This window comes from Neofelis nebulosa, chromosome 12 (genome assembly GCF_028018385.1).
Source record: "Neofelis nebulosa isolate mNeoNeb1 chromosome 12, mNeoNeb1.pri, whole genome shotgun sequence".
NCBI lineage: Eukaryota > Metazoa > Chordata > Mammalia > Carnivora > Felidae > Neofelis > Neofelis nebulosa.
The window spans coordinates 50,152,114-50,162,891 of NC_080793.1; the positions used below are offsets into that span (position 1 = coordinate 50,152,114).

The 10,778-nt window shown below is 43.5% G+C and overlaps 1 long non-coding RNA gene across 1 annotated transcript; it reads left to right on the forward strand.

Annotated features, from left to right (window-relative positions):
- The first annotated feature begins 3,108 nt into the window (after window positions 1-3,108).
- LOC131490874 (uncharacterized) lies at window positions 3,109-10,212 on the forward strand. Its single transcript, XR_009251242.1, has 4 exons — window positions 3,109-3,586; window positions 6,981-7,356; window positions 9,294-9,360; window positions 9,647-10,212. It is a non-coding gene; the product is annotated as an uncharacterized LOC131490874 (long non-coding RNA).
- The last annotated feature ends 566 nt before the right edge of the window (window positions 10,213-10,778 follow it).

Below are 10,778 nucleotides of genomic sequence, written 5' to 3' on the forward strand. Positions count from 1 at the left end.
GCCGTTTATCTTGTGAGGCTTGTGGGAGATGAACGTAAACCACCCAGAATTGTGGTTCTGCATATCACAAGAGGCAAATGAAGCATCCGAACTCAGCTGGAGGCTTCTTCAAGCCGTAGCAGACCGACCCTCTCCCATCCTCCAGACCCCACTCTCCAGCTTTCCAGCCCGGTGAAACCGGCAAATGCCTACGTTCATGTCAAGCCTAGCCCACTGCGCTTTTCTCAGCACTCCTGTGGTTCACTTCTAAACATGCCTACACTCTGTATATTTTAACTCCCTTCCTCAGAACACCTATTCTGATCCTTTTCCCCTCCACAGTCTAAATTTGACCCCTAGTAATGGTGTCGTTACACTATTTTTTATTTTACCACTTGTCATTATATACTTGTTTATGTGACATTTGTTTATTACTTGTCTGCTCCACAGGACTTGACTTTAATTAAGTTCATTGGACGGCACACACTTCCGTTAGTGTTTTGCACAGCGTCTTGCCACATAGAAGGCGTCCTAGATATTTGCTGAAAAATGTGCTTCCCCCCCCCCCCCCCCCCCCCCGGGCTCTATAGAAACAGGTGCATGTAGCTTGTTTATTACATGCTGCCATTTCTCTCTCTCTCTCCCCGCCCCCCCCCCCATTGATACAAATATTTGTAATCCCCAATGCCACTCATAGTGGCACATATGAGTGCTCAATAAAACTGAAGTTGAATGGGGTCTGTATGACTTACACCTAAACTTTAACATTATGGACGGGAAGCATTTCAGTTCAGTCTAAGTAATATTATTAAGCACCCAATAAAGTGTCAGACTTTATGTATGGTACTGAAGACACAAAAATGTGTGAACTGACAGTCTGGAAAGGAAGACAGACCTACAAAGGGATAATTATAGGCAAAATGTTGCCTGAGCAATGAAAAAGATATACATAGTGCATTACAGTAGCACAGAGGACAGAGAGATGCCTCATTGGCTAGCCTGGTCTGAATCTTCCAAGTTCAGAGTTAGAACTGTGAAGAGTGCGTATGTGTGAACAGCTGCCAGGTGCCGGGGGTGGGGGGCAATGATAAAGAATGATTCAGGGGCGCCCGGGTGGCTCAGTTGGTTAAGCATCCGACTTTGGCTCAGGTCATGATCTCACAGTTCGTGAGTTTGAGTCTCGTGTTGGGCTCTGCGCTGACAGCTCAGAGCCTGGAACCTGCTTCGGATTCTGTGTCTCGCTCTCTCTCTGCCCCTACCCCGCTCACACTCCGTCTCTCTCAAAATAAATACATGTTGGGGCGCCTGGGTGGCGCAGTCGGTTAAGCGTCTGACTTCAGCCGGGTCACGATCTCGCGGTCCGTGAGTTCTAGCCCCGCGTCAGGCTCTGGGCTGATGGCTCGGAGCCTGGAGCCTGTTTCCGATTCTGTGTCTCCCTCTCTCTCTCTGCCCCTCCCCCGTTCATGCTCTGTCTCTCTCTGTCCCAAAAATAAATAAAAAACGTTGAAAAAAAAATTAAAAAAAAAAATAAATACATGTTAAAAAATTTTGAAAAGGAATGATTCAGTAGCAGTTTGATGCTCTGAAGCATGAGGCAGAGAGTTGGTGGCGGTGAGGCTCGAAGGGTAAGTCATGTTATGATCTTAGAAGATCTATAAAAGAAGGTATGGTTTTCCTTTATGTTTTCCTCCATGACCTGAACATTGTAACTGCTGACATTTTTCTTGGTCAGCGAGACCAAGGCCAATATTACAAAACACAGGAAACTGTCAGACAGGAAGTTTGAATAATTTATTCATTCATTCCTTCCGTGACTGTTTACTTAGTATCTGCTGAGAACTAGGCACTGAAGATACTTACAGATTCAAATGAGATACAGTGTTTATCCTATCTAAGGACTGCAGTATAATGAGGGAGACAGGAGAATAAACAAGAGGAAATACAATAAGTATAAAAGTATAAATCAGCAGTAGTAAAATATTTTGGTCTTCGGACTCCTTTATTTTCTCCTGAACACTACTGAAGATCCAAAAAGACTTTTGTTGATGCGGGATATATAGTACTATATATATGTAGTATTAGAAATTAAAACAGAATATTTAAAAAAGATTTATTATCAAAAATTAACATAAATAATATACTTTAATGAAAATAACAGTATCTTATTATTTTTCTTTCACAAAAAAATTTAGTGACAAAAGTACCATTGTGTCACATTTTCACACACCTCCATGCCTAGCTTAGTAAGTGTTAGATTCTCATATTTGTTTCTGCATTCAGTCTGTTGCAAGATGGTGTTTGGTTGAAGTACGTGAAGAAAATCCAGGCTATGTAGTTGGAAGAGGGGGGAATATTTCAATAGCCTTTTCTAATAATTATGGATATTCCTCTTTCACATTATACCAAACATTATACCAAAACTTGACAAAAGTGATGGTTTCTTAAAATTTAGTTGCAATGGAAAATCTGAAATTAATTGACAGCCTTTTTGTATGCTGTCAGATAAAAATGTATCAGTCTACCTTGCACTTTGAGTGGATCTTTTAACTAGGTGTGATTTTGTCACATCAGGTATTAGTCACTTGGAAAATATTGGTTCTCTGAGAGACCCGTAGATGCATCTCACTATAAAACATCAGGTAATAATATACACATAATGTAAATATGCTAAGGTAATGAAACATCGTAAATAAACATAAGCGTTTTAAAAAGGTATTACTATCACTGCTGACCTCATCAGAAGAGTCTTTTTTTTTTTAATTTTTTTTAACGTTTATTTATTTTTGAGACAGAGAGAGACAGAGCATGAACGGGGGAGGGTCAGAGAGAGGGAGACACAGAATCTGAAACAGGCTCCAGGCTCTGAGCTGTCAGCACAGAGCCCGACGCGGGGCTTGAACTCACGGACCGCGAGATCATGACCTGAGCCGAAGTTGGCCGCTGAACCGACTGAGCCACCCAGGCGCCCCAGAAGAGTCTTTAAATACAGGGAAGCTGTAAAGCTGGTGGTGATAAGCTTAGCAAAATTCTAAGTTGCGTTGGGAAGTTCAAGTTTCGTCACTTGAAATACTGTCAGCGGTTTTCTTGAAAGTGACAAGTGACTGGCTCACTTTGTTCATTTTCCAGGAAAATGTTGGCTAGATACTCACGTCTAAATAGCCACGGTTGTAACAGAAGCCATTCTTTCCAGGAAAAAAATGGCATTCCACGAACGGATTCCGCCTGCAACTCAAGCACCCAAGTGCCTTCCTTCAAGACATCCATGGGAGCAAATCCTCATACTTCAGTAGGCGGAAGTGCTTTGTCCCACACTGTCATGGAGAGTAGAAGACTGTGTACTAAAGAGCCAATTCTAATTAAAGTAATACTATCTCCTGTTTCACCGGACACAATATTAAGTAGGACAAGCGTCTGTTTGTTTCCACTTTATGCGCGTGATGGTGGTGAGCTCACTGAGTCCCAGCCCGGTTTGGAGCTACGGCCACGATTTGCGCCCAGAGGCTACGCCAGCGAATACGGTGTTTACCCTGTCTAAGGAGTCGCTTTTGCACCAGGGGCGCAAGGCTGATGTGGTGGTTCCAGGAAGAATCAACAGACTTTTGAAAAGGTATGGAGCACTTTGGATGTTTCAGCACCACTCATGTTGGCTATCAAACGTTCATGCAGAAAGATGATCTTTGATGATTACTTGGTGCTGATACTGGATAAATGCAAGCAAAATAGCCATGTTCATAGATACTTCCATTTCTAAGGCCAAAGTACGATTCTGCAGAAGAGAGAACGGCTCAGTCTTCTTGTGTCCAGCTAGGTCATTAATTCAACAAGCAATTGTATTGTTGAAAAGTGGCAGGGCCATGAATTCTTTGCACTGACTTTTCAGCCAGCAGGCTTCCAGCATTTATTTCCACCAAAGGAAGCTTCATTTTCTCACACCTGCCATGTATGTGTCTCCAGTCAGTGCAGTTTGATGATTTACCCTGTGAGATACCTCTTGGGGCTTCTTCATTTGTAGTTCAAAAGATATAAGGAGTAATTTTTTTTTTTTTTTTGCATGTAAGAGCTTATTACATCTAAGTTTAACGTATTTCTAAGTCATTCATCTTTTCCCATTATATTTTGTTGAATTTCCTTTTGTATATTGAATCTAATTCAGCCAAGGAGAGTACATTAGTAACATGAATCAATTTCTGAAAACAATTTTTTGTTACTTTGAAACGAGGGTTTTTTTTCCCCCAACTCCGCATCTTGAATAAATATCCCAAGAATATTGGTTTGAAGGGGTGCCACATTGTAAGTGTACATACACCATAGGTCATCCCAAAACACGTGAAGAAGAGGGACTGCTGGCCCAGAATTTGGGTTGAGATGTATTTTTTTCCCAGTTAGTAATAACGTATTTACCCGTTTTCACCGAGTACTCACTGAGCCCCAAGTACTCACCAAGCACTGCAGTACTCACTGAGGACTGCAGGTGTCCAATCAGTTTGGGGAGGAGCTTCTGGCTCCAGAACAGAGCCACGTTGGTTGGTTGTCCCATATGCTGATGACCTTTCCCTACTTGAGTGACGCTGTCACTGACCTAATGTATAGCATACCATTAAAATCCAGTTTGATGCTATGAGCCTACGGATGAAGTTTTAACTGCAGAGCATAGGTTGTTAGTCCTCAAGGGACTTACAAGCCATGTAGTCCACAAATACATGGCAAGTGCCAAGAGCTTCAGTTACTTGCCTGAGTTCACCTGCTAATTAATGGTAGGGCTGAGCCAACAAGTTAATGCTTTGACATACAGTGGAGGTGAATTAGGAGCAAAGTCACATGCCAACTTTAGGGGCAACTCCCTCCCGGAAGGAGGAACTACATGACCTAGCTGAATTGTCACAACAACAAACAAATCATAGCAAATTAATGGGAGATTTAAGGATATTCAAGCTGACTTTGCTAATAAGCAATATTTGCCAACCTTGAAACCTAAGCCTGGATGAGATGGAAATCAACTTTACTCCAGTGCATTAGAAATGTAGTATTTGATACATTTGAGTTATTTCCTAGATTAAAATTTTAATATAAGTTTCAAAAAGGGAGATTGGTGTGTTTGGGGAAAACCCTAGAAACGGCTGCACTCTATGTTAATATCTCCTAAACCCATTCTTGGTTTCCATGCCAGTTATCAAGGGGTTCTACTAGAATTATATTTTGTAAGTGTCTGATTTCACTCCCTTTTCTTTTTCTGCAATCCAACAATACATCCCACTTGCCTTTCTCCCCTCCTCTTCCTGGCCCCAAACACTCCTTTTTGGAGCATTCAAATTCCAGAGAACAGTGAGCTCTAAGCCACCAATCCAAAGCAACTTTTACAGCATCTTATTCTGTACTTTTATATGCAGGCAAATCCTCCCCATCTCTCCTCTGTCCCCACCCCACAACTGTCCCCTCCGGCCCCACCATCCCTGTATTTTCCCACCTGGCAAATAGCCTCACTGAATTCTGGGTGGTGGGCATTGACCAGACTTCAACACAAACGCTCCTGTTGAAAATGGCACCAACTTAGGTGAAGAACAAAGACACTTCAGCTTCAAAGCGGAAGCTCCAGTTTCTGCACAGAAGGGGTTTCACACAACTCCGGGTAACAACAACAACCACCTCAGGGGAAGAAAAGTCCCCAACTACAAAGAAATGCCAAACAAGCAGTCATCAGCCCTTCTTTTCTTCCTCTGGCAAGTTTAGCACAAAACCTGATCAGGAGAGCAGTTCTTGGATAATTGGTTGGACCGTGACAGCTGCTAGTAGCATTTCTTCAGCCTCCTGTATCCCAGAAATTTATGGAGATCTGAGTGGTCTGTGTTCACCCAGGCTTGGAGATGTGCAGTGCCCACACACGTGTGTGCACGCGACCATGGCATGGCACTGGTTTGCTAGGGAAGGATTCTGGCAACCCAAAGATAACAGGCCAAGTCTTGGTTTTCCTCTCCTCTCCTCTCCTCTCCTCTCCTCTCCTCTCCTCTCCTCTCCTCTCCTCTCCTCTCCCTCCCCTCCCCTCCTTCTTTCTGTTGTTCCCTCTCTTTTTTCTCCCCATTATAGTCAAATGCTGGGGTGTGGCCACACAGCACTGGCAAACACATACTTCCTCTAATTGCCATGTTTTTGAGGAAAAGAAATTGGAAAGAGTGAGAAAGTAGGGGTTGAGTATGTAGGGGAAGAGACAGAATGAAAAGTTGAAAATAATAAACAATTTTTAAATGTTACCTTTCCCCTGTCCATAAACCCAAGAAGAGAATGAAAAAGAATGTTTTCGGGTTGATAGAGGCCTGACTCAAAATGAAAGGGGGCATCAGTCCTTTGTGGGTTGAGGCATTAAAGTAAACAAGTCTGACACACAATATGCTTAAGTTCCCATTCTCGTTCTGTTCAGACACTTCTCCAAGCTTATAATGTGAGAGATCTCTTTTTTCCTTCGATCCCTCTGTTCCCTTTCCCTTCCTCCACCCCAAACTCTCTGTTTTCTCCATCTCCCTGTTGGTCTCTGTTATCCGAGAGGTGGACAAGAGCCAGGCTTAGCTGTGGTTCTTTGCCACGTCACTAGCCACACCAGTTGTTGATGAAAATCTGGCACTGAGAGATGAGACCATCTGTGGTGAAGTTTAAACCTATTTACCTCTCTGGCAAGCTGGTCGAAGCCTCTCTTTCTCTGTATTCAGTGAGGCTGAAGATGACAAATACAGTGGGATTAAAGCCATGGGATGAAGTTTGGGCAAAACAAAACCTTTCCCCAAAGACAGCTCATAGTAGTTGTTAGCTGTAAGGATAAGCAAATCCCTAGAGTCTGGAGTGTATAGCCAAGGGGCACTTCTGCCCTGGGTTCCACTGTCTGTGCACTTGAAGGAGGCAGACAACTGGCTGCGTTACAGTCTGGGCTTTGGGTCTTGGGAAATGCAAACGGGAATCTGCTTCTTTGTTGAATGATCTTGGAATGATCCTGGGCTATATTTTGTGATTTTCAGGGCAAACATCCTGCTTCAGAGAACTGTTCTCAGATTCAGCTAATGATCTGCAGAAGAACACCACCATAGTTCTAACCTGGAAACAGGACTCCACAGCTTGACCAATTACCTGAACCACAACACTTGAGTCCAAAGGATTTTGGCTGCTTCCAAAAGTCCAATCAACCCTTAAAGCTACCAGTGAGACTATTCAGACAAGCATGAAGTGAGCTCTGAAGTCAATGCCAAATGCTTTGGACAATGGCAGGATCCCTGGGCAGAGGCCAATTTACCATGAAGCTAATAAAGCTTAAGCTTCTGGGCCCCTTTTGAGGCCCTGAGAGGGGTCCTAGCAATGTGTTCACATATTTGCCTTTTTGTTGCAAAATTTGCAAAAGTAAGGCTCAATGAGTCAACTTCTCACCCTATTTCAGCTTCTCCTCTGCTATATTTCCCCCACCTGTTGCATGGGGTTGGAGTCATCCAAGGCAGTTGAGTTAGAGATACATTTAATCTGAATTTAGTGAGATAGATTTATGAGGATCAAAGTCACTTCTGTGTTTGGTCACTTTATTGCTGGCTATCTCGGTATAGGAATGGCTTCCAGGTACACACCTCCAGCCCACTGGGCTGGCCCATCTGGCATCATGACACAAAACGGCAGGGCCAGACGTTGACTCTCGCTATGAAAGTACTCGTGCTTGGCACGGGAAATCTCTGGGCAGTGGAGGAGGGGAAATGAGTTTTAAACTGTGCACAGCCAGAGGCTGGTCTGTGAAATGGGGAAGAACACATTGTGAGGTTATAATAAAGATGAAACAAAATAAAGTGTGTTAGAAGTGTTAGCCAGTGTCTAGCATTGGTTGGTAAATAAAGGTACTGTTATTTCTTACTTGGAGCATCTTGGTATCATCTCCATGAAAACCAGGTATCAGAATACCTGGGAGATGGTGACAGCTCTTGAAACCTCTCATTAAAAAAATTCTTTGTATTCTTTATTTACTTTTGAGAGACAGCGAGACAGAATGTGAGTGGGGGAGGAACAGAGAGAGAGAGGGAGACACAGAATCCGCAGTGGGATCCAGGCTCTGGGCTGTCAGCACAGAGCCCAATGCGGGACTTGAACTCACAAACCACAGTGTCATGACCTGAGCCAAAGTCCCACATTCAACCAACTGAGCCACCCAGGCACCCCATTGAAACCTATTATTTTAAAAAAGTTTACTTTTCTTTCTTTCTTTCTTTCTTTCTTTCTTTCTTTCTTTCTTTCTTTCTTTCTTTCTTTCTTTCTGCCTTTTCATTGTCAAAATGACTCATGGGAGAAAATATTGAGGAAACTGGTTATCTGGATCCTAGATAAAAAAACTGCACTCACTCTAAATGATTAAAATTTTAAACATCCTCAAGGTGCTTCATTAATAGGACATTCACAGGAATCGAGACCTTTCAAATGCTACTAGTAAGAAGCAAAGTCCACCTGATATTATTAAGCAGAACTTTGCTTTGTTTATTGCTAGATTCTCTGAGGATAGGAAGAACATATTTGGGCTTGACAATATGCGGTGCCTGTCCCTTGAAATAGATGCCCAACAGTGACTGTTACACATATCCGATTGTTCTTTTTATTGGTTCATAGCCCATGGCCTCTACCCAGTCTGAGTTTTAAAGATGAAATTGAAATGGACCATGTCCTCTGTATTTGTTACCATTTCTAAAGTAACGGTTAAAATCATCTCTAACTAGAGAGAGAGAAAAAGAAAATGACACCTGAAACATTTTTGTCAGTTACTAAACAATCGGCAGGCCAGAAACAAGCTTTTCTCTGCAGAAAAAGGCCACAGGCCCCTGTCCTCTGCCTAGGCTACATTCTGTTACACATTTTTCGGCTCACCCCCCCCCCCCCGCCCCTGCCCTGCAATGTCCAAAAGAAAAGAGGTGCCTCCTTTAACTGAAAGCAACTTCCCCCACATTGGAGAACCAGATCCCTGGCCCTTTTAGCCCCGGCATCACCTTGGTGAACCTTCAAGAATGTGCCCATACACAAAAGAGAATTTGCTCCTCCTTCTGGGAAATGCTCCCTTAGGGCCCCATCAGGTTTGCCAGAACCAGTTGAAAGTTCAGCAATCTTAACTGTACTTCAGGAGGTCAGATCTAGCTGAGGTCCAGGCTATAAAGTGTTAGCATGTAGGTGTGGACTGCAATGCAGAGAGAGAGAGAGAGAGAGAGAGAGAGGGAGAGAGGGAGAGAGACAGGGGGACCCCGCGTGTTCCGCAAAGTGCCTCTCCCCTGCACCCAGCCATGAGTGTATGAAATAATTCCTCCTTTGTCCACCAGCTGGCTTTCAAAGCTGTCGGGATGAGCCCTGCTGGACCTGTCTGGGAAGCTTGTTAAACTGCACCGAGTAAGTCAGGGAGAGGGAGGGGTGGGGAAAAGATGAAAGAACGAACACAATCTGTGTGAGGCAGTGGCCCTGACTCTAAAGAAACAGCGGATCTAAGGAGAGGAAGAGCTTCCTCTAAAACCAGAGACTGCATGCAATGCAAATGACCCCGTGTGCAGCTGCCTCTGGCAGACAGCCACCCGCCTCCCAAAGAATAAAGTCAGAGCAACAATTCCCTCCCGAACCCTGAAGCTTAGTGACTTCAAACAAGAAAAGAGAAAAGTGACATGTTTTTTTCTTTTCCCAGTGAACTCATCTATTCCCCAAATTGTGCTGATGACCTCATCATCTGCAGCTGTGCAGCTCGAAGCTCGCCCACCCTCCAACTCCCCGGGGATCACATCTGGTGGGGAGCCTTGGTACCTGGGGCGGACACATCTGGAGGTGACTGTCTCTGGAAATGGAGTGTTTGTAACCTCCTTTCACTCTTAGCGATGCAGCCAAGTGGCAGAGAAGGCTTCGGCAATTTTCTCCCTTGGAAGACAGCCCTTTGGTCTTCATTCAGTAAGGATTTGCAGGGGAAAACAGTGAGGTTAAGCTTAGCGCTTCAGATCCCTTTTCATTTTTCACGTATACATTCATGAGTCATTGCAGAAATGATATTGGCGGGCACCTAGGGGGCTCTTTCAGCTAAGTTTTGACTCTGGGTTTCAGCTCAGGTCATGGTCTCACGGTTCATGAGTTCAAGCCCTGCATCAGGCCCCATCCGCGACGAAAGTACAGAGCCCGCTTGGGATTCTCTCTCTCCCTCTTTCTCTGCCCTTCCCCTGCTCATGCTCGCTCTCTCTCCAAATAAATAAATTAACTGGAAAAAAAAAAAAGAAATGATATTGGTCTTTTGAATCAATTCTGCCTGTGTTCCTTCTATACTCTGGCAAGGCCCTGATTGACGAAGACTATTGAAGTATAAACTGATACGGATAATGACTCCAGTCAACAGAATTAAATTGACTTTGGAAGACTTCATGGTAAAAAAGTCTTCAAAGTATCTGTATCTAGAGGAAAACATATACACTCAGGAAGGGGCCCCTTGCCCTATGGTGAGAATATCAATTGACCCAACAAGCCCTCCGAAAAGCCATTTGGCAATCAAGGGACTTAAAAATGCTCATATGCTTTACCCAGAAGTTCTATTTCTGGGATTCTATCACACCGAGAATACAGAAATGCACAAACCCATAGTGACAATCTTTACTCCAGCGTTATTTATTACAGTAAAAAGAAAAATAAAACAACCTTCTCATCCCTCCCAACAAATCATAAAGAATCTAATGAAATACCCAACATTAAAGAAATAACGTTCATACTATGGAACATTATGCAGTCATTAAAAATTATGGGGAACTATTTATGATGCAATCCCTTGGCCATGTTATGAT